Below are 22,280 nucleotides of genomic sequence, written 5' to 3'. Positions count from 1 at the left end.
GCTAAATTGATTTATTAATTTATAACCAATGAATAAACATCTTCATCTCTCAAACAAAAACTAATCAATCTTTTATTCTGAGGAAATACTGCTATAGGCTATAAATATTTAATTGCATTTTCCATCTATTTTTCTGAGAAAGTGTTGTGAAGACCGTACAACGCTATCAATGTTTTATGTAGCATTGATACAGGAACTGTAATAGGATAAATGCAAAGATAAGTGAATTATTTCCACTAGTAGTCATATGGCAGACAGCCAACTCTGACTCTGAAAAGTGTTGTGCAGAATTGGGTGTAGTCATAGATCAAAGAGAGTATTTTCTTTTCATCAAACTCTTGCTGCTGAGATTTGATCTTTGGGCTAAAAATCTACAACACTGTTAATCTGGATCCAAAGCTCATGCCTATTTGGTCTTTTTCTTTTTCTTTTCCTTTCCTTTCCTCCCTTCCTCCCTTTCTTTTTTTCTTTCTTCATCTAATTATTCCCTGTGGCAGCCACTTGTAACTATTTATATGATACTGGTTGTCCCTTCCTGCAAATGAAAACAATCTCATTTTATTTAGCTGAAAATCCTTGCTTCTCCAGCTTTCTTTCATCTATAGATGACAGGTGGCGCACTTGTGAACAATGAAATATTGGCAAAAATCCCCATCCAATGTTAAATAAAGCTTCTCTGGGAGAAAACTTTGGGTCTTGTCTTTCTTACTCCTGTGTCCAATGCATATGCAAAGGTTTGGATAAACCACTGGTGAAAGAAGGCAGAAAGAGGGGACCACTGACAACTCACTTGCAACTTCAGAAGTGGGAAATAATGGGCAAATGGTAGACCCAAGGTATTCTATCTCATTTCCCAACAGCTCAGATGGCCTTTTCCAGATCCTAGGCTGTTCTGCATTGCACTGGATCCCTAAAAGGAAAAGTCCAGGACCTTGCCGATTCACTGAGGCCCTGTATCAGCTCTGGATTGCCATTTCCCGATGCTTGAAACAATACAATTTATTTAAATTACTGTCAAATATAGATAATTTAGGTTTCTTACAGCCCAAGGCATCACCAACAGATGGCATAGTCCATTGCTATTTATCTGTTAATAACAATATATTCAAATATAAACTATTATATACCTTTCAAAAGAATATCACTCTATGTATACTTTTATTTAAACATGAACTATTTATTTCTTTGGAAATTCAAATTTAAATAAGCAATGTTTTCAAAACTTGTCATCAGCATTTTGTTCACATGAAAAAATATATTGCACACAGGCAGCAATGCTGAGTTCCTCTCTCAACAAGCACAATAAGCAATAAGTTGTTTCTACTCTGACCTATAGCAGATGGACATGGGAAGATCTTAGAGACTCATACTCCCCAAATTGTGAGAGAGTAAACCTATTAAGCAATATAGGAATAAAATCAAATTTTGGAGATAGAGCACTTAAATTCAAAATTAAACACCATATGGACCTCTCTTAGATCTGTCTCTATTCCGTTACTTCCATTATAGAGTCAGGAAATGATCTTGAGCTTTAATAACAGTCTTTAAGAAGTTGAAATTATTTTTTTTCCAATTCCCCTTACAACCTCTTATATGTAGTTTTTTATAACAATGAGGGTCTCTTTCCATTTCCATGCAATTCCCCTTTTCTCTCCCTTTCCCTCCCACCTCGTGTCTCTGTTTAATGTTAATATTTTCTTCCTGCTCTTCCTCCCTGCTCTATTCTTAGTTGCTCTCATTATATCAAAGAAGACATTTAGAAAGAGAAGATGGGGGGAGGGGGGATAGTAGAGGATAGGAAAGATAGCAGAATACAACAGTTACTAGTATGGCATTATGTAAAAATGTGTATGTGTAACTGATGTGATTCTGCAATCTGTATTTGGGGTAAAAATGGGAGTTCATAACTCACTTGAAACTAATGTTTGAAATATGATATGTCAAGAGCTTTGTAATGTTTTGAACAACCAATAAAAAAAAGAAGTTGAAATTAAAAGTGACATCTTGATGATCCTGTATATAAAAATTCATTTGTTTGTTCAAAATGTATTTAAATGATTGGGAATGGAGAAGGCAAAATTTACACAATCCAGAATGTCTAGTGCAAGATCTCAGAGATACAGAAACTGAAAGTGTCCTCAGCCTTTAAGTCTGGATTTTTGTTGGCAAGAACTTTCAGCATTAGGAAAACTGAATTCCAAGCAGGGAATGGTTCATGAGCTTCACCAGAAGATCCAACTTTCAATGTTCAGAAAATTTATGCTTAACTGACCATAATGGGTTGCTGAAAACTTCAAATTAGACTTTAAAGATTATTGGAAATTTAAGTAAAGTATTATCTGCTTTTTTATTTGTTAAAGAAATGGTTCACATTGAAACCCAGCTCAATATCCTAGTGTAAGCATCCTCTATGTACAAGTATATAAAATTCTCTTAATTCAAAGAGTTATGCATGTATACACACACACACACACACACACACACACACACACATACACACACACACACACAGAGAGAGAGAGAGAGAGAGAGAGAGAGAGAGAGAGAGAGAAAGTATTCATTCATTAGCAAAAGTTCAATATACTTGAGAAAAGGAATTTAATGTTTCTTAAATTTGTAAAACTTCTGAAAAAAGTCATTGGGTCCTCAAATTTTTCTGGGGATCAGTTTAATACACAGAATCCTGGGTATAACCTAAACTTACAGAATCACAAAATTAAGTCCTGTGTATCTGTATTTTCACTAAGCTTTCTGGGTGATGCACCCTAAATCTGGAGAACTACTGCTCTTAATCTTTTTATAACAGAGACCATCTGTTTATCTGTGTTCAAAGGGCAAACTGGCCTGTCACCAAACACCTGCTCTTGTGATTACCAGGTACTGTGCCCTCCAGTCTGGTTGGATTTTATCCTGTTGGCTATAGCAGAGTCCAGTCCCCAAGTGCCTACGCAAGCCTAATGGATATTATTCTTTTGCAGGTTTGACTAATAACTGTTGGTACTTAAAGTCTCTTCTCTAGCTAAATTCTTATTACTTCTCTTCTGCAGATCTTCATGTATCTAAAAAGAAAAAAAAAACAGAAGAGATGGGGAAAAGCTGATTCTCAAAAGATAGATGTCTAAAAACTGACTAGATTATTGAATTGGATGAATTTGTGAGAAGAAGTAGTTAAATTGAGTCACAATGCAGGGAAAAATCAGTAATGTGAGCCATTCTTGAAAAATATTATAATATTTATAAGAAAAAAAAGAAGACCAATTTCCTTGCGAAAGACAAAACAAATTGGGGAAAGATTGGTTTTGCTGAAAATTTCATATTCAATGGCATTTCCAATAATTCATTTGTTTATCCAATATTCATTCAGCACCTATTTCAAATCCTCACTAATTTATGCCACAGTGCTAAGTATTAAATAATAAATAAAAATCCGCATTTCCTGTCCTTACGCTAATTCCATTTTTAAGGGAGATGATGATGTTCATCCAACAATAATTAAAAATGCAATTCCTATAAAATGAAAACTTTTACTGTGGAAACTCTCAGTGGGATAAAACAGAAAAGGAGGGACTGGTCTGGTCCTGAAGATGCTGCAAGGATCTTGTAGGGACATGAGGACATGGTCTGCTGCAGGAGGGAAGAGAGCAGAGTTAAAGAGAAGATAACTGAGAGAAGACGGAGCCTGGAGGACTCCTTGCTGAACTACTCTGCAAGGGAAATAGAACATTTGGGGAGATAAGCATAACCTTAATTTGATTTTTAAAAATTAAATAATAAAAGCAAGTATCAGTTGAAAGCTGAATCTTGGATGTACTTGTGGTGAGCCGTTTCTGTGAACTGTGGCCGCCATTACAAGATGGCGCTGGTTTCCCCTGCAGTCTGTGACAAACAACTCCTTATCAGAATGAGTTGGCATGCTGTGACTTGGCACCCTGTGAGAAAAGTCCACGTGGCAGCTTCGCATTGGGGCTTGAGGTGATTTATTAAGGCTGGGAGGGGCATCCAGGGGTGAAGAAGAAAAGTATCAAGGACCTGAATAAACTGCTGAGAGAAGATTCCCGAGTTGCGTCTTCCTTGCGGGCAAGGGGTCGCGACAAGTGGCGCCGAGACCCGGGAACCAGAACTTTCAGTCAGTCAGGGGTGGTGCACCGGTTAGTCCCAGGTGAGTGGGATCTGCTATGAAAGCAGGGATAGTCCCAATACGTGGGATCCGCGTCCAAAGCGGGGTCAGCTCCTCTACAAAGAAAGAGAGAGCCTCATATTTATTGCAGCTGCACTGTGTACTTTCACTTTTGTTTTCTGTGTTTCTTTTGTTGTGTCATCTCGTTTTTGTTTTTTGTGGTATCTCTTGTTGTTTTTTGTGCGTCTTTTGTTGTTGTGTCATGGGTGTCGCATCTTCAAGTCCGCTTCTCCTGGCCCTAGATAACCTGTTACGTTCCAAGGGCCTGGAAGTGAAACGTAGTACTTTAGAGAGATTTTTACAGAAGACAGATATTGCTGCGCCGTGGTTTGCATTTTCGGGCAGCCTTACTATACCTAGTTGGGACAAATTAGGGAAAGATCTGGATTTCGCTTACAAACAAGGAACTTTAAGGGGCAGTACCATTCCGCTTTGGAAATTAGTGAGGGGGTGTATAATGGATGGTAAATGCCAAAAAGCTGTGAGCAAAGGTCAGGCCATTCTTGAGCAGTTGCATGAAGAAAAATCAGAGGGGTCACATAGCGAGGTAGCAGAAAGTCTTAGGAGTAAGAGTGGTAAACAGATAAGGGAGTCTGAAGTTATACAGAGGAGAAGGCTCTATCCGGACTTGACTGAGTTAAAAACTCCCAAGGACACAAGTAGCTCGGAGAGTTCTGAGGAATTGGATCCACCCTAGCCGCTCTCAACCCCGCCTTCTCATCTTCCCCCTCCCTATCAGGCCCACAGAAAAGTCTTAATTGACCTTCTCCAGAATATTCACCATGGCTTATTTTAGGACTTTCAGCAAAAGAATCTCTACAAAAAGGTTTAATGTAGATAAACTTCCTATTTTCATGTTGCCCTGTTTTATTTGGCTACTGTCTGAAAAAATCAGCACTCCAGGCACTGGACACTCCCTTACTAGTTTTTCACAAAAATATGTAACAAGGCCTCTGGCCTTGAGCTGGGCTTCACAGTGCTGACTACATTTCTAAGATAAGGGAGTTACTAACTGGGCTCCATGGTAACAGCTGGCAGGAGGAAAAATTGGAAAGGGAGATAGAGGAACTGGAGGGTCGATTGAAAAAGTCAAGATTTAAAGCACCTACAGCCCCGATCGCTGTCACGCTCCCTCCTTATAACCCTGATTGGGACAAGGACAACCCCAGAAGGCTGGGGGGTGTTCAGTGGCAGCCTAAGACGGCCCAAACTTCCCAGTAATTGAAAACTTGGATGGACAGCCGGCCAGAGTGCATGTTCCTCTAACCTTTAAGGATATTTAACAACTAAAGGAGGCAGTTACTAATTACAGACCCCTGCCAATCAGCCGACACCTAGTGACTGGCAACAGCTTTGCATGGCTGTGTTGTCCGGAGGGGATTTTTTGTTGTGGAAAAGTGAAAATCAAGAGAGGTGTCGCGAGCTAGCCCGAGTCAATCAGGACGCCGGCTTCCCACGGCGTAACCTTGAAATGTTAACAGGCTTGGGATTATATGCTATCATAAATCAACAAATTAATTATAATCCTGGGGTCTATGCTCAGATAGCTACAGCAGCCATTCAGGCTCGGAAGGCTCTACCTATTTCAAATGCTAAAACAAAAATTTCAAAAATTGCTCAAGGACCCTCTGAGCCTTATTCTGACTTCATTGCCTGATTGATGCAGGTAGCAGGAAAAATATTCCCTAACTTGGAACAAGCCACGCTGGTCTTTAAGCAATTGGCTCTTAAATATGCAAATTCCTATTGCCAAAATGCCATTAAATCTACCAGAGCAAAGAGTGTTGATGACATGATTCGAGCTTGTAAAGATATTGATGGAGCTCATATTACTGGACAGGTTCTGGCCGCTGCCCTCAAAACGGGAACAGGGGCCCGCCCCAAGGTCTACTGGGCAATCCAGGGACGGAATGGTGCCCCGGGGAGTGGGCGACTTTGTCACCTCCCACGGACCAACCCCTTTCTATCTGTAGACTCCCTAGGGGAATGCCAGGAAGTACAGGATGTACAACTGCAACCGCAGGTCGCAGAGACAGAACAAGCTGCTACCGCAGTAAGATCTTGGCCAGGCGGGGGAAAATGCAGACAAAATCAAACAAAATACAATCGGCTAAGAAAACTTGGAGAACTTTTGCCCTGAAAATGGGCACCAGACTCCATGTTGTTTGCATCACCATGGTAACCATGGGGTGCCTGGCCGGCATAGCTGCTTCCTGGTCCCACCTCCCACACTTTTGCGGGCTTCTGATTGGTTCTTCCACAGTCACTCAGACAGGACTTCTAGTCCCGCTTTCCAGCCACTAACCTGTACTGCTGTGTTTCAGGTTTCTACCGGAGCTGCTCAGAGCCTGTATTTTTTTTACAACAAAATGCCTACCTGTAAATGCTAATGAAAGATATCTTTTTCAGACAAAATTTAATTCCACAGGTTTCTATGTTACAGTCCTAAATTTAAGCTAATTCTAAGTTAAATAACCTGACTTTTTCTCTATAGTTGTGTTACTGAATAATGTTCTATTGATGAGAGATCTCAAATATGCTTCTTTATATTTTACTTTTAATTTTGAAGGTTATGAGGATGCATTTGCTCGCCACAGGAACAAGCCGGCAAAGTTCCTGTGATGACCAAAAAATCCTTATTTTCATTGCTAACTATAAAAATAAAAATGTATACTCAAGGATCTTATTTCAGTTACATCAAGTGACGTCACATAGAAGAGTGCACTCCTAGTTAAAAATAAATTTAAATGGATCCAAATATTTTAAGACCACGTGGTTACATAAAGTTAATACAATTATAAGTTATGTTCTTATTCTTTATATATATATTTTAGATATTTAGATAACCTATATTTGTTAATCTATAAATTAATTAGCACATGCCTAATTGATTAGTTAATATATATTTGCCTAATTGTTTTTCTTCAACAGAAAACCTATAATTTAAGTTTTATATTTACATTTATCAGATACTCTGTTTTTTCAGTTACAGATATTTGAGATAAATGTGTTTAGTATAAATTTGCTTTTCAGTAAAAATACAATCAAGTAATTTCTAAATCTCAAAGTAGAATTAATCAACACATTTTATCTGGGATTTTGGCTGCTAATCAAAGGATAGAGTTACTTCAAGCTCAAGTTGAGGAATTGTCTGACCTAGTACATTTGGGTTGTATTGATCAACGAGCACATTTATGTATAACCTCTGTCAGATTTTATGATTCCAGAAATGCCTCATGCATCATCGGAGAATATCTATCCGGAACCTGGTCCATGGAAGCAGAAAACTTGATCCAGTCTCAACTAACTCAGATTGCTGTTTTGAATAACACCCATGTCAATCCAGTGACCTTGGGTCAATTTACCAATTGGTTGTCATCTGCCTTTTCCTTTTTTAAGGAGTGGGTGGGAATAGGCATTTTTGATGCAATGTGTTGCTTCGGTATGTTTCTCTGCTTGTGGTTTCTCTGTCGCCTCAAGGCCCGCAGTGCTCACGATAAGGCTATGATCATACAAGCTCTTGCTGCTTTAGAAAACGGCAACTCGCCACAGGTCTGGCTTTCGCATCTTAAAAAGTAAATCTTTGACATGGTCATTGCACCCCAAGTTGTTATAACATTGCACTGGGATCGACATGTCTTTCCTCGCTATTCTCTTAGTGGTGGAAAGTCCTTGCACTCTGCCGGTCTTGCTGCCATTGCACGCAGATGGGTTTCCACACTAGTGCTTCTCTATCGCTTTAAAGTCCGTGCCTTTCTTTCAGGGTGCTGTCAACTTGTTTGTCATTGTACACAGCCACAGTTCAGCCTCGGCTATCCCCCTCCGTCCACCATCGTCACGGTACAGGATGCGAGGCAAGGCACTGCACTTGAGTGATCCTTGGAGTGGACCTCAAGGAGAGCATGTCCTATTGCATGCGGGTTTGACGTCCTTCCTTACCCCACCTTATCCACGCCCCGCCCCACGAAAAAAGGCGTCGGCTGATATGGCCTCGGATCTGGGGAAGGCGCCTCCTTAGGGCTGAGCCATACTATGCAGCCACTTCTGCACAGTGGGATAGGACCTCTACTCTCGCCTGTATTGTCGTAATAAAACAAAAAAGGGGGAACTGTGGTGAGCCGTTTCTGTGAACTGTGGCCGCCATTACAAGATGGCGCTGGTTTCCCCTGTAGTCTGTGACAAACAACTCCTTATCAGAATGAGTTGGCACGCTGTGACTTGGCACCCTGTGAGAAAAGTCCACGTGGCAGCTTCGCATTGGGGCTTGAGGTGATTTATTAAGGCTGGGAGGGGCATCCGGGGGAGAGAAGAAAAAGTATCAAGGACCTGAATAAACTGCTGAGAGAAGATTCCTGAGTTGCGTCTTCCTTGCGGGCAAGGGGTCGCGACAAATAAAGAAGTAAAACAAAGCTTAAAAGTTCACTTCAGAAAATCATTAAGTGGATAAAACTTACCAAAGGTGTGTGAACATTTTTTAAAAACCAGGAAAGCCATCCAGGAATGCTAGAAATTCTGAAGGTGGGAGGATGTTGAGAATATGGGCCTCAAGCTCACATCCTGCCCTGGTCCCCAAACCTCCTAAGACAGAACAGGAGTGACAGACGTAGTCACTGAGAAGTCCCAAACACATCCCAGAAGAGCTGTCATCGTTCTGGGGATAGGTGTGCCGACTTCCTGAGGTCATGACCTTTCCCCTCTCCCTTCTCTCCTGGGCCTCCAGCCCCACAGCCTGTGCAACAGGCAAGTTTCTAGGAGGTGGGGCAGGAGACCTTCGAGGGGAGCCTCTGTGGAGGTCTGAGCCTGGAACCTCTCTGCAGAGGTTGGGAAAGCCATGCTACATGGGGCCCCTACAGGCATGTTGTCTGGTTTACCTCAGCACCTGGGGCAACTTTTTCATTTCCACAGGTGGGGGCAAGAGAGCTGACCAGGTCACCAGTTGATCTGGTTCCACCTTAAAAAGTTCTAAGTTCCCATTCTTGGGTAAAAGGCAGGGATCAGGCCTCCCAGCCTTGGATGTGAATCAAGATTCAGTCCTTTCTCCTCTTATGGTGCAAAGGGGTGGAACCCGGAGCACTGTGCATGCCAGGCCAGGACTCTAACCTTGAGCCACACCCCCAGCTTTCTATTTTCCTAAACATTGTCTTGAAAGTAAGGCTTGGCCCTACTCTCTAGGGATGGCATGGAAGGCACTGGTTTTAGAATCCTCCCCCTCCCAGGGTTATTTAATAGCCAGGGAGTGGAATAAGGGATGTCCTAAGCCACCGCTTGGAGGTTTCTCCTTGGCAGCCTCATGGGGTGGAGCCGATGGGGTCAGGGGTTTTAACATATGCATCCTTTTAGACACCCCCATTGGAGTCTTCCCACCCTGTGAGAGGGTAGAGGGGGCTCTCCATCTCTGAGACTAGTTCTGTCTTCCGCTCCCCTTTGGCCAGTTCCGTTCCATCAAGTCAAAAGCCTAGGACAGTTTTTCTGGGGCAAAGGAAGCTCAGACTCCTCCTGCAGGGGAGAGAGGCCATCTCTCTTCTTTCTCTCCATTGCTTCCTTCTTTCTCTCAACATTTATTGAGGATTAGAGAGTGTCTGGCACCATTCTAAACTAGGGGTGGATTGGGGCAGATGATGGTGATCGCTAAAACACACATGGATATTGTGAATTGAGCTGCTGCAAACATTGAGGTGGCTGCATCACTATAGTGAGCTGGCTTTAAGTCCTTTGGGTATAGACCAAGGAGTGGGAGAGCTGGGTCAAGTTTTCTAAGGAATCTCCATACTGCTCTCCAGATGGATTGCACCAATTTTAAGTCCCACCAGCAATATATGGGTGTGCCTTTCCCCCCACATCCTCACTAGCACTCATTGTTGTTTGAATTCTTGATGATTGCCATTCTGACTGGAGTGAGATGAAATCTTAGAGTGGTTTTGATTTGCATTTCTCTAATTGCTAGAGATGTTGAACCTTTTTTTTTTAATGAAATTGTTGATCGATTGTATATCTTTTGTGAAGTGTTTGCTCATTTCCTTAGCCCATTTATTCGGCTCACTAGAATGATGCAGCCCCCTCAATGTTTGTGGCAGCTCAATTCACAATAGCTATACTTGGAAACAGCCTAGATGCCCTTCAATAGATGAATTGATTAAAAAAAAAACTGTGGTATATATACACACAGTGGAATATTACTCAGCCTTAACCAAGAATGAAGTCATGGCATTTATGGGTAAATGAATGGAGTTGGAAAGTATCATGCTCAGTGAAGTAAGCCAATCCCAAAAAAACCAAAGGCCGAATATTTTCTCTGATAAGTGGATGCTTATCCATAATTGGCAAGGGAAGAATGGAGGAATTTAGGATTGAGCCGAGGGGAGGGAGGGGAGGAGAGGGTGTGTGTGTATAAGATGGTGGAATGAGATGGATATTATTACCCCCTATGTATGGGTATGATTGCCATGAATGGTGTGACTCTACATCATGTGCAAACAGATAAACGAAAAATTGTGCTTCATTTATGTAAAAAAAACCCAATTAATTAATTAAAACAAAACAAAACATAAATGGTATCTATTCCATGGTTTCCACTGGGGCAAACAGACAGAAACCAAAACCAAACCAGATCAAACCAACCAAACAACAAATCTCCCAAAAGCTCAAGCTGGAGTTATTGTCATGAAGGAAAGAAGCCAGGGGCCAGGTGCAGAATAATCAAGGTGGTGTATGTTAGGTGAATGGTCAGGGAACATCTCTCTGGGAAGGTGACATTTTTTGGGGGGATATTCTTTTAGCCAAGAGAGCAGGTCGGTTAATTTCCCCACTGGAAACTGGCCACAGGGGTGTGTGTCTAGAGTTTCAACCACTTGGAAGGCTGAGGCAGGAGGGTCCTTTGAGCCCAGGAGTTCAAGGCCAGCTGGAGCCACACAATGATGCCACAGGAAAGGGGTTTTGGGGAGATCTTTCCACCGGCAGAGGAGACCTCTCCTCCAATCTTCTAAGTGATGGACACAGAATTTAAGGATGCATCAGGTTTTAGCAAAGAGGAAGAGCTTTATTGGAGACTGAAAGGTAAAGATAAGCGCTCTCAGAGCAGAATGGGGACTTCCAGGAGTGAGAAGGAGATTTAGGTTCTTCTTATAAAGGAAATGCTGTGAGGGGCAGATGTTTGGGAAGGCATGTGGGGATGGTGATGATTAGATGTTTTTTGGTGGTCTGGTCATTCTCAGCATCTTTGAGTTGACGTCGTCTGCTTTAGCTGGCCCAAAGCTAATGTTTGGAATGCACTCTATGTTACAGGTTTCCTAAATGTCATACATACCTCCCTTTGTTCACTCGATTCTAAAAATATATGTGTTCGTGTATTGCCAAGGCTAATTAGCAGTGCACAGGGCAGTTCTCATAAGCAAGTGAATTTACAGTAACTTTTAAGTGGATTTCCAGTAGCTTTAAGATTTACAGATTTTTCAAGAGTTTGAGAAGGATAAGCATGGAAGAAAAACTGGCATGGGGAGAAGAGGTCTGAAACTTCCGCCCAAGTCTTTTAGATTAAAGTTGAACCCAGGGGTGCTCCACCACTGAGCTAGATTCCCAGACTTTTTTATTTATTTATTTATTTTTATTTTAGGACAGGGCCTTGCTAAGTTGGGCCCAGGCTGCCCTCTAACATGTGATCCTCCTGCCTCAGCCTCTCCAGTGGCTGGGATTACAGGTGTGCACCACCATGCCTGGCTTTATTTATTTTTTTTACTTTTTCTATCTTTTTTCCTTCCATTCTTCCTCAGTGAGAGCCCATCTCTAAAAACAAAAAGGAAATCAAGAACTTTCCCCACTGGATGGTTTGACTATATTACATTGACGATGGGGTTCCCTGCGGGCACTTACTCTCTGGCATTTCACCGCCTTAGGGACAGAAGGGCAGGTTGAGATTGCTCAGGCTCCAGGTGCATTATGAGAGTTAAGAGCTTTGCTTTCACAACATCATTTTTTTTTTCTCTTTCCTTTACTCATGGTGCTGGGGATGGAACCAGGGCCTTGTGCATACTAGGCACATACTCTACCACTGAGCTACAATGCCCAGGCTCTCGACATCACAAAGAGAACAGTTTCATCGCTGACTAGGGGACACATGAAGGTCACTGCTTGCCTTGCCTGGACACTGTATTGGAACACCCTTCTCCACATGTCCCTCTGCCACAAAATGTATGATGGATGGAGGTGCACAGGACAGATTACCCCCCACCAGCTCCCTGTGACCTTGAAACTGATCGAATATATTCAATAGAAGGAAAGTTTGTGCAAACTTTCTTTTTTAGTTATTAGCTGTGACCCATCATTTGTGACCCATGTAGCTGAAGAGAAGGCCTCTGAAGACTTGATAATAGTCTATCAAATAAACTGATGAGAGACAAGATAACAGGAAAAAGAACATACTTTTTTTTTTTTTTTTTTTTTTTTTTTTTAGTACCAGGGATTGAACTCAGGGGCATACAACCACTGACCCACATGTTCAGCCCTATTTTGTATTTTATTTTAGAGACAAAGTCTCGCTGAGTTGCTTAGTGCCTTGCCATTGTTGAGGCTGCGTTGAACTCATGATCCTCCTTCCTCAGCCTCCCGAGTGGCTGGCTGGGATTACATACATGCATCACCGAGCCCAGCTAAAATCATACAAATTTTATTAAATGTCTAACTAAATATGGGAGCTGCACATTCAGTTTGAGACTCAAAGAGGGCAAGAGGGCTGAAGCTCACATAGAATTTAACCCAGGAATGCGGCCTTGGGCTTCTGAGGGCTGTCTTGTAATGAGGATGATGTCACCTATGGTCATCTCTGGGCCAGGTGTCTGACCCCCAATTTCTTCTTCCTATGGAAATCTTTCTCAGAAGAGGGGGATGTCAGATGGAGGAGCCTGTATGCATTTGCTGTTTACTGATGTGAAAATTAGTAATAAATTTCATTTTTTTAAACTTTTATTTATTTATTTATTTATTTATTTATTTTTATGTGGTGCTGAGGATCGAACCCAGGGCCTCGAATGTGCTCGCATGTGCTAGGCGAGCGCTCTACCGCTGAGCCACAACCCCAGCCCAATAAACTTCATTTTTATAAAAGGACAACTTTCTGTCTACTCCAGTGTCTCCAGAGGCCTGCGATTTCTCTGAAAAGCCGATTTGAAATACGCCCAAAGAATCTATTTGGGTTGGATGTTTTATTCTTCTGTAGGGTCCCTGATCCTGTCTTGTGACACTCAGTGAGTGAGGGGCCCTGGGCAGGGGTGACCGTGGATGGAAGCAGAGAGTTTGGAGTCGTGGGGTGAAAGGAATCCAGCCAGTGTAGTTTCTGAAGTTGCTTTTGGGACTTGGGTGGGTTGGAATAATAGGAACTAAAAACACAGCCCCACATCCCCCACAAAGATTGCAGAGGGAGTTGCTTACAGAGTGAGGGGGGCTGGCGCACTAGGGAGCTTAGACTACAGCAGGAGTGATATGCAGGCTAGATAGCTGGAAGAACTTTCTTTTGGTGGAAGGGCCTAGGAAAGAAGGCTTGGGAGAAAACTTGCAATTGGCAGACCTGCAGCTGCTCAGTGGGAGGCTCAGAGCTCAACTCCCAGCAGGCCAAAAGCTCTGGGTGTCTGTGTCAACAGAGAAGATGAGCTTTGTGTTTGTCTTTTAGGCTAAAAGGACTTAATGTCAGGGTGGGAAAGATCCATCAATGAGTTAGAGTCCAGAGTCTGTTGTGGAGGAAATCCTTGTGGGCTAAGCAGAGAGGATTTGATTACACCCCTCAGTAGTGGCAGTCTCCTTCCCCCTCCCCCTCACACTGGAAAAACTATTCAATCCACAGTTATTCAGGGACCGATGGAAGAAAGAGATTAGTTCAGGTGACAGGGAAACAAATGAGAATTTACCAGGATTTGAGTAGATGGGCCCCTAATCTATGGTGTGTGTGTGTGTGTGTTGCTTGGGATTGAAGCTAGGGCCTCCTGCTTGCTAGGTAAATGCTCTGCCACTGAGCCACATCTCCAACCCCCCAACCTGTGCCTTTTTTGGTTGACCAGATGTGTGAGTAGTGTCTGCGGTCCATGTGATGATCCCCATGTGGTTGAATCAAAGGTGACCAGAGGCCCTATTCTTCTGGTCTCGGCTTGTACACTGCCTGGCACCCCCATCCCCAAGCACCTGGCTCACTGCAGCGGCCCCTTGCTTGAACCGTGGGAAACACACACTCTCACACATAGCAGCGCCCCAGTGTTTCCTAAAACTCGTGTACATTGCAAATATATCCAAGTCAGAAGGGGAGAGGGAAAGCAAAGAGGGGTTCTGCAGTTGGGGTCAGAAACCCCTTTGGTGCTTGCTTCTCATTTCTATCAAGCTTTGTTATTTGGATTCCCAGTGAATGGCAGGGACAGACGCAGCAGTCCCTGGGAGCACAAGGATGCAGCGCAGCACAGGGAGCTGGGCCAGTTACAGAGCGATGGAGGGTGCTTTCACGGGCACTCTTATTTAGCATTTTTGATAAGTTTATTATTTTATTATTATGATGAATTTTTTTTTCACTGCTGGGGATTGAACCCAGGGCCTCACACATGCTAGGCAAGTGCTCTGCCACTGAGTTAAACACCCGGTCCCTATCTTTTCATTTTATTTGCAAAATTAAAATAGACCTTACACAACATTCATGAATAGTTGGGTGCAGTGGTGGATGCCTATAATCCCAGCAGCTCGGGAGGATGAGGCAGGGAAATCGTGAGTTCAAAGCCAGTCTCAGCAAATTATCGAGGCACTTAGCAACTCAGCGAGACCCTGTCTCTAAATAAAATATATATATAAAAAGACTGGGGATGTGGGTTAGTGGTTAAGCACCCCTGGGTTCAATCCCCAGTACCCCCCCAAAAAAAAAATCATGAACAGAAAAAAAATAATATTTTAAGCTGTTCATTATTGTCTGTCCCCCCCCACTATGAGCATTATCTTTTAAGATGGAAATTGTGTGGCTTACAAAGTAAACAGAAAATAGTAAAAATATTAAAGAAGTAAATAGAAAATAGCAACAGTAAAGTATCACGAGCTCCTTGCCCCACCCCCATCAATTTCAACAATCACTAACAATCTGCCTTTTTTGGGGGAGTGCTGGGAATCAAACTCAGTGCCTTGCACCTGCTAAGCATGTGTCCTACCATAGGCCTACATCCCCAGTCTCCTCTGCCATTTTTGTTTCATCTTGTCTCCTCTCCTCGGTCTACATCCCCACTCTATTCTCGTTATTACTGTTAGTATCGGTTTTGACTATTTTTTCTGAAGTAAAATTTACATGCATTGAAATGCACAAAACGTAATCCTACATTTGGGCAAATGGACCCTCCGTGCCATTCCGATACAGAAGACTTCCATCTATCCAGAAAAATCTCACACAATATGAGGCAGCCACCATTCTAATTTTTTTTTTTTTTTTGCACTTTAGATGGTCTGTTTTAAAATTTCTTGTAAATGGAATCCTATAGGAAGTGCATTTTATGTCTGGTTTCTTTCACTCAGCATGATGTTTCTGAAATTCATACATGGGATTGTGTGTATCGTTTTATTGTTGAATGGTCTTCTACTGGGTGGATGGACCACAATTTGTTTAGATACCTGGGCTATTTTCAGACTTTGTCTATTTTGAATAAAAACTGCTGTGTACATTTTCATACAAATCTTTGTGTGGACCTTATATATTCACTGGAGTCCTTGAGATAACCCTAGGAGGAGGGCACTGTGGGTACTCCCATTTTACAGATGAAGAGACTGAGGCACAGAGAGGTTAGTGGTTAGCCAGAGGCCACGTAGATAGTAAAAACTGAAGGTGGGATTCCAACTCAGGCTTCTTTATTGGCAAGGTCTGTGGTTTTATTTCCTCACTGTGGTGTCTTTGCTCCACAGCTGTTTGGGGACACTAAGTGCAGGGCCAAATGGGTCTCTCACTTCAATGATTTGTCAGTTCAAAACTGCGTTTCAGTTCACTAGAGTAGTTGATATTGATAATGATTCTGAGTCACCTTGAAAAGCTTCCTAAACATGTCTTTGAAAAGGACAACAGTACATAAGACATTTTAGATAAATTTCGAGGCAAGGTCATTACAATAACAGCAAACTAGCAAGCAAGCAAGCAAACACAAAGTTTTGCTCCTCAGAGCTCTAGTTGACTGGAAATTTCATTTAAGCGTAATTCGTCATCTCCCAAAGAAGCCAGGCACAGACTGCGTTACTGGGCATATAAAACAGTATATAAATAATACATGCATAAAGAAACCACTCTGTTCTTTGTAGAGCCAAACAGAATAGACTTTTGGAGAGTCTGCTGGTTCTTGCTTTGAAGGATGCTGTTGCTAAGCAATGTTGCTAATATTATGGGAAGACAGCATCCCTTCCGGCTTCCCACTCAGGCCCAGAGACCCTAGCACTGGAAGTGGCTTTTCGGGTAGCAGTAGCTTGGAGTTTTGGTTAATCAGTGAGACGGAGGCCAGGGGACACTGGTTGTGAGACAGACTGTGCTGCAGACAGCCTGAGCTCCTAATTTTCTGGAGTGGCCCCTGGGTAGAACATTTCTTCATGTTCTTCAGAAATGTTACACTCAGAAGAATCCTTTCAAATGTTTCCACTGTGGGAAAAATTATAGTCATGTAGCTTTATAGAAATTTAAAAATTCATAAAATGAGAGAAAGGGAGAGAGAGAGAGAGAGAGAGAGAGAGAGAGAGAGAGAGAGAGAGGCGCCAGGTGTACACATGTAATTCCAGCTACTCAGGGGGCTGAGCAGGAGGATTCCAAGTTTGAGGCTAGCCTGGACAACTTATTGAGAACCTGTCTCAAAAAAAAAAAAAAAAAAAAGGTGTAGCTCAGTGGTAGTAGAGCACTGGCCTGGCATGTACAAAGCCCTGGGTGGGGGAGAGACAAAGAGAGAGAGAAGAGAGAGAGATTTTAAATACCTTCAGTAACCAAAGCAATATATGAAAAAACAAAACAAAACAAAGAAACCAAAACCCAAAACAAAAACAACTCCTTTTTTCTTTCTCTACCAGCTTTTTGTAACTCCTCAATAGAAAATCAACAAAGTCCTGATCAATAGCCAATAGCACACAATACTGGCTTCTCTTGATGACTGCAGGTACCACCTGACGGGCAGCCCCAGGGCTGGACGCTCATTGTTGAGTGGGATCTGTGGGTTTCCTCAGTGGGATTTCTTTCCTGGGCTTGGAAATGCCACACAAGTCATCAAAATCTGTTTTTAAAACCCAAGCCAATTTATTATCCGATCCTCTGCTTAATAGATGTCTGGCTCTAGGACAATAGGCCTGAACTATGGTCCCTACAGCTTGTCTTTGGTGACTTCCAGCCCTGCCTGGCAATGTGGAGGCCTCCTGTGGGAGTCACTGTGGGGTGGGCCTCTTGGGTGCTGGTTATGAGCTCTGGTAGGGAATGTTAGGAGCTGGGAGGACAGTCATTGTGTTGGCAAAGACTCTTCCTGTGTCTCTCTCTTTTCAAAACAGAGACTTCTCCCACACTTCCAATGAGCTTCTCAATTTTTCTTTTTTCCCCACCTTTTCCATCTCCCTCTCTGCCCTCTTTTTCCCTCTATCCCTTCCCACTCTCCATACCTTAATCTCCAGGAGATGCAACTGTGCTGCGTCCCAGCAGGGGGCGCTAATGTACCTGCTTAGAGTGTCAGTTTCTTGATAAGTACAGGTGTGAATGTCAGTTTTTTGACAAATAAGTGTGAGGTCTGAATTGAGAGGGGGCTTCTGAGTGATTTCGTCCAGCATGTGTGTGTTAATATATTTTTGTCCCCCAAAGTAGAAGAGAGTGGGTGTGCTTTCCTGTCCTGAGTTTATAACTCTTGCATTGCTCCAAAGCTTGTGTGCTCCAGAGACTGGCTGGAGACCCTGCAGAAGGGGAGGGGCAAGGCATCTGAAGACATCTGTTTTTAATCAAAGGGCCTACCCTCTCTGCTCCAAAGCCCCTCTTGCTCACATCTATCTCAGTCCCAGCCAAGAAAGGTTGCAAGTCATTTTGGTGCAGAGCAGTGGAGTCCAAGGTCGGGTGGGACAGGGAGGGAGCATTTGCTGCAGGCTCTGTCTGAGACCAGGGGCACTGGCAGCAGGGCTGATTCCCAGTTTCACATGGATGTGTCTCTTGGAGCAGATTCTCAGGCACAGAAGGCCCTTTTCTTCAGGACCAAGCATGCATGTCTGTGTCTGTCTGTCTCAACCCACTAGCCCCTTAGGCACGGGCTGTGCAGCTGTCTGCCCTCTGTTCATGATTAACTTTCCTGTTCCTGCTCCCACCCCTGACTCCCACCCAGGCCGCCACAATCCTTTGGGTTTCCCCTGCACTGGGGCAGAGACCCAGGCTGGCAGCTGGCTGGCACTTTGTTCTTGGGGATTGTGGGATCTTGGGGTTGTGAGTGGGGACACTGTGGGGATAAACTGCGGGGTGGCCTTGGACCTGGAAGAAGATCCCTTCTCTGACTGCTGTAGTCCTCACTGACCTTGATTTTCTGTGACCTGAAGATGTGCAATTTTTGTGGTCCATCCCAAAGTGCCCAGGGATGTGGCCTTAGAACCTCTTCGAGTCACTAATGTGAAAATTGTTCCCTTTCAGATATCTTCTGAACTGTGATTTATTCAAGGACAGTGTCTTAGTTTGGTGCAAGTATCTCGCTTACACCTCTCACTGGCCTATTTTTCTTTCTTTAAAGAAGGTGCTTTATGCTCAGAGCCTTCATCAGGAAACAGCATTGAGGTAGAATTTAACAAAACTGTATTTCTTTTCTTTTTTTTAAGTGTTTTTCTGTATTTGCTTTCATGGTCTTGATAGTGATCATGGATTTTCATTTAGAGTGGTAACAATATTTTCATTGAACATTAAATAAAAAAGAGAGCTGATTTAGGAAATCAAAGTAATAAGTAAATAATCAAGCAGTATGACATCAAGGTCAAAAATGGTGAACATTGCTTGCGGGTGGCCTGATTTGGGGAACCATTGGCTGGGATGCACTGCACACACTATGGTATTGCTTTGCAATGGGGTGTGTGTTAGCCAGGCTTATTCTGGGTGAGAATGGTCTTCTATTTGTTTCTTGCCATAATCTTGCACGAAGCGGGATGGCTTGTGTTAATAAATGTTGGTAGAATAGACAAGCCTAGCATAGATGAGCATTGCATTCTCCGCCATTGATGGATTTCCTTGTGTTTTGGTGTTTCCTCTGTGGTGTGTGTGTGGGGGGCTTGGGGGCTGGAACAGGAGTTTGGCAAGGGAATCCTGTCTATGTCCCAAAGATGGAAGGCTTGAGGGCAGGGAGGAAGAGCTCTCACACACCCAGAAAATGTGTACCTCTTAGAACCTCAGGCATCAGGATCTGAGAAATGATAGTCTTTGGAGATAGCTTTGTGTTTTTAGCCATGTTGGGGTGGTGGAGGAGCTGAAAGGACCTGGAATCCCAGAACAAAAATGAATAATGGAACCTGCTTGGTGGAAACATTTTGCATCTTAATCTCAGTGCCCTGCTCCCTTGCTGTGCACTTGGCCTGGACAGGTCCCCAGGCAGCTGGGAATGGGTGGGAGCCATCCTCACTCTCACCTGTGGGGGAGGAAGACCAGCTTTCCACAGGGATGCAGCCTTACCCTGTAATGGATAAAATACACCCTGTGCTGGACTAAACCTATGTCCCTCATTGCCCTTGCTGCCATCCAGCTGAAGCTGCCCATCAGTTAACCTGTAGGTATTATGTGATACTGGGGCTGGAGAAGACCTGTGTTGGGACTCTCCCCTCTTCCCCACCTAGGACACTCATTTCCCTATTCTTCTCTCAGTGATTTTGAAGTCACTGCTGGTGTAGCTTGCCTAGCTGCTAATCCCAGTGATGGGCCTGGGGTCACTTTAATCTGGTTATAAATAGATATCCATGGCTTTATCTGTGATCCCCCACCACACAGGTGGCTCAGGAGGGCTCAAGGCCATTGCTAATGGATGCTTCATAAAAAAAACTGGGTGCCTTTTGGAAACACTCTGGGATTCTGTCCCCTCCATCCCAGTGCCAGCAAGAGCTGTGGCCATAGGAAAGGCAGGGCTGAGCCTCTGGCTCTGGAATTCATTTGCAGCCCCTTCCCCTCTTCAGGATGGCCCCCTTCCCTGATGGATTTTCTGTTTGAACACCAGACTGTATAAAAAAACAAGGAAAATTGCCTCAGGGAACTCCTTGGCCCCAACAGGACTGTTTCCAAAGATGGACTAATTGGCTTGTTTTAATTCCCTCCACCTTCCTGCCCAATTCCTTTCCTCTAGGGGGCAAAGCGGTTAGTTCTGCTTCAAGGATGGGAGGGGTCTGTGAAGTCCCGCAGCAAATGGAAGTGGTCGAGGAAGACTTATCAGGGAGGCCCGGAGCTTATAGCAGGGACTGGCGGTGAACTCTTCCACAGGAGCTAACGTGACCTTGCGTGCTTCGGTTCCAAAGTGAAGATGGAGTTTGCCCTCGGTGTGGGGAGGGTCGATGCGGCGTGGGTGGAGGGGCCAGGAGGGTGGGGTGGGACGCCTGACCTGCATCTTCCCGGCAACCTGGTGCTCAATGTGAAGTTAACCACACTGTGTTGTGTCAAACTGCCACCGCCAGCCGGGAAAGCAAATGTTAAGGGGAGCTGACCCGAGCAGGTCCCTCCATCCCTCAAGACAATCCTTTTGCGCGCTGCGAGGGGAGGTAGCCATCTGTTTAATCGAAACGCCCCCTCCCCCCAACTCGCGACCTGGCCGAGGACCCCCCTCTAATTGCCCGAAGCCTGGCCCCGGGGGCAGGGGAGGCCTTCGGATGGCCGCAAGTGAAGGCAGTTTCGCTTGGATGGAGGACACGCGTTTCCTTTCGGTGCATGTTTTTTCTCCCTGTTTTAAAGACAGTGACAGCATCAGAGAAGTATCCCGGCGGGCCGGGCAGCGAGAGCGCGTCAGCCGGCTCTGCCTGGGGAGGGAGCCCAGGGCCAGCGGGCTGGGACGCGCGGGGCGCGGGCGAGAGAAAGCAGGGGCCGGGTGGCCGGGATTAGGGGAGATTGCGGGCGCTGGGCTCGGAGCGGACACGGGCGCTTGAGCCCAGGGACCGCCGGCCTGAGCGGGCTACCTCCCTTCGCAGGCGACCCGGCAGCCGGAGCTGGCTGCAGCCGGGGTGCGGGGCGGGGCCGGGAGCAGGCGGCGCGTCTGAGCGAGAACCGGGGAGCCGCCGGCCCGTACCGCGCTAGGAGCGAGCCTCGGAAATGCCCGCGCGCGGAGAGCGGACGCCGGCCGCCCCGCGGGTCCCGAGGAGATGCTGAAGGTCTCCAGGAAGTGAGCGCCCAGTCACCTGACCCCTGGGGCGCACCTAGGCGGGGCGGGGCCCATGCGAGACTGGAGGCCGGGGGCCGGGGCGCTGGCGCTGGGGCCGGCGCGGGCAGCTTGGAGTCCAGCGGAGCCGGGGCGGCGGGGACGCGCGACGGGCGGGCGAGGGCGCGGCCGGGCACCGCCGGCGGCCTCGCCATGTCCCAGCCGGCAGGGAGGATGCATTGCCGAAAGGCGGGGATCCGTGCCGCCGTGGTGCTCATCGGACTCCTGCACAAATCCCGAAAACAGAATAAAGAGAAAAGGTAAAGCTGGCAGAGCCTCCTCCCCTGCCCTCCGCTTTTGTGCTAAATCCCAATTTTCGTCGGGGTTGACTTTTCCAACGGGTGTTCGGCTCGGTGTTAGATTTAAAAAAAAAAAAAAAAAAAAGACTCCTCTCCAGGCGTAGTCTCAGGGAGCTTCACCCCAGACACTGTCCCAGGCAGGACATTGGCTGAGTCGGAGGGCGGCTGGGAGGGCCCATCTGGGTTCATTCACCGCCAGGGGATATCAAGTCCTTCGTCCCCAGACCTCGTATTTCGTGATCGCAGAGTCTATCCCCGAAGCCCGCAGCACGGGTAGCATTGATCCATCCCTGCCGACCGTCTCTGGCTCAGCCAGAGTAGCTTGATGCGCCGATGTTGCCATTTGCTGCTTTGCAACCTGGCTGAGCACGCGAGGTGCCCACCTGGCCAAGCTTTCCTTGTTCTGCTCTCGGTGCCGGCAGTCAAGGACCAAGTTTGGAG

The sequence above is a fragment of the Urocitellus parryii genome (genome assembly GCF_045843805.1).
Source record: "Urocitellus parryii isolate mUroPar1 chromosome 10 unlocalized genomic scaffold, mUroPar1.hap1 SUPER_10_unloc_3, whole genome shotgun sequence".
Taxonomy (NCBI): Eukaryota; Metazoa; Chordata; class Mammalia; order Rodentia; family Sciuridae; genus Urocitellus; species Urocitellus parryii.
This window is presented reverse-complemented; position numbering follows the sequence as displayed.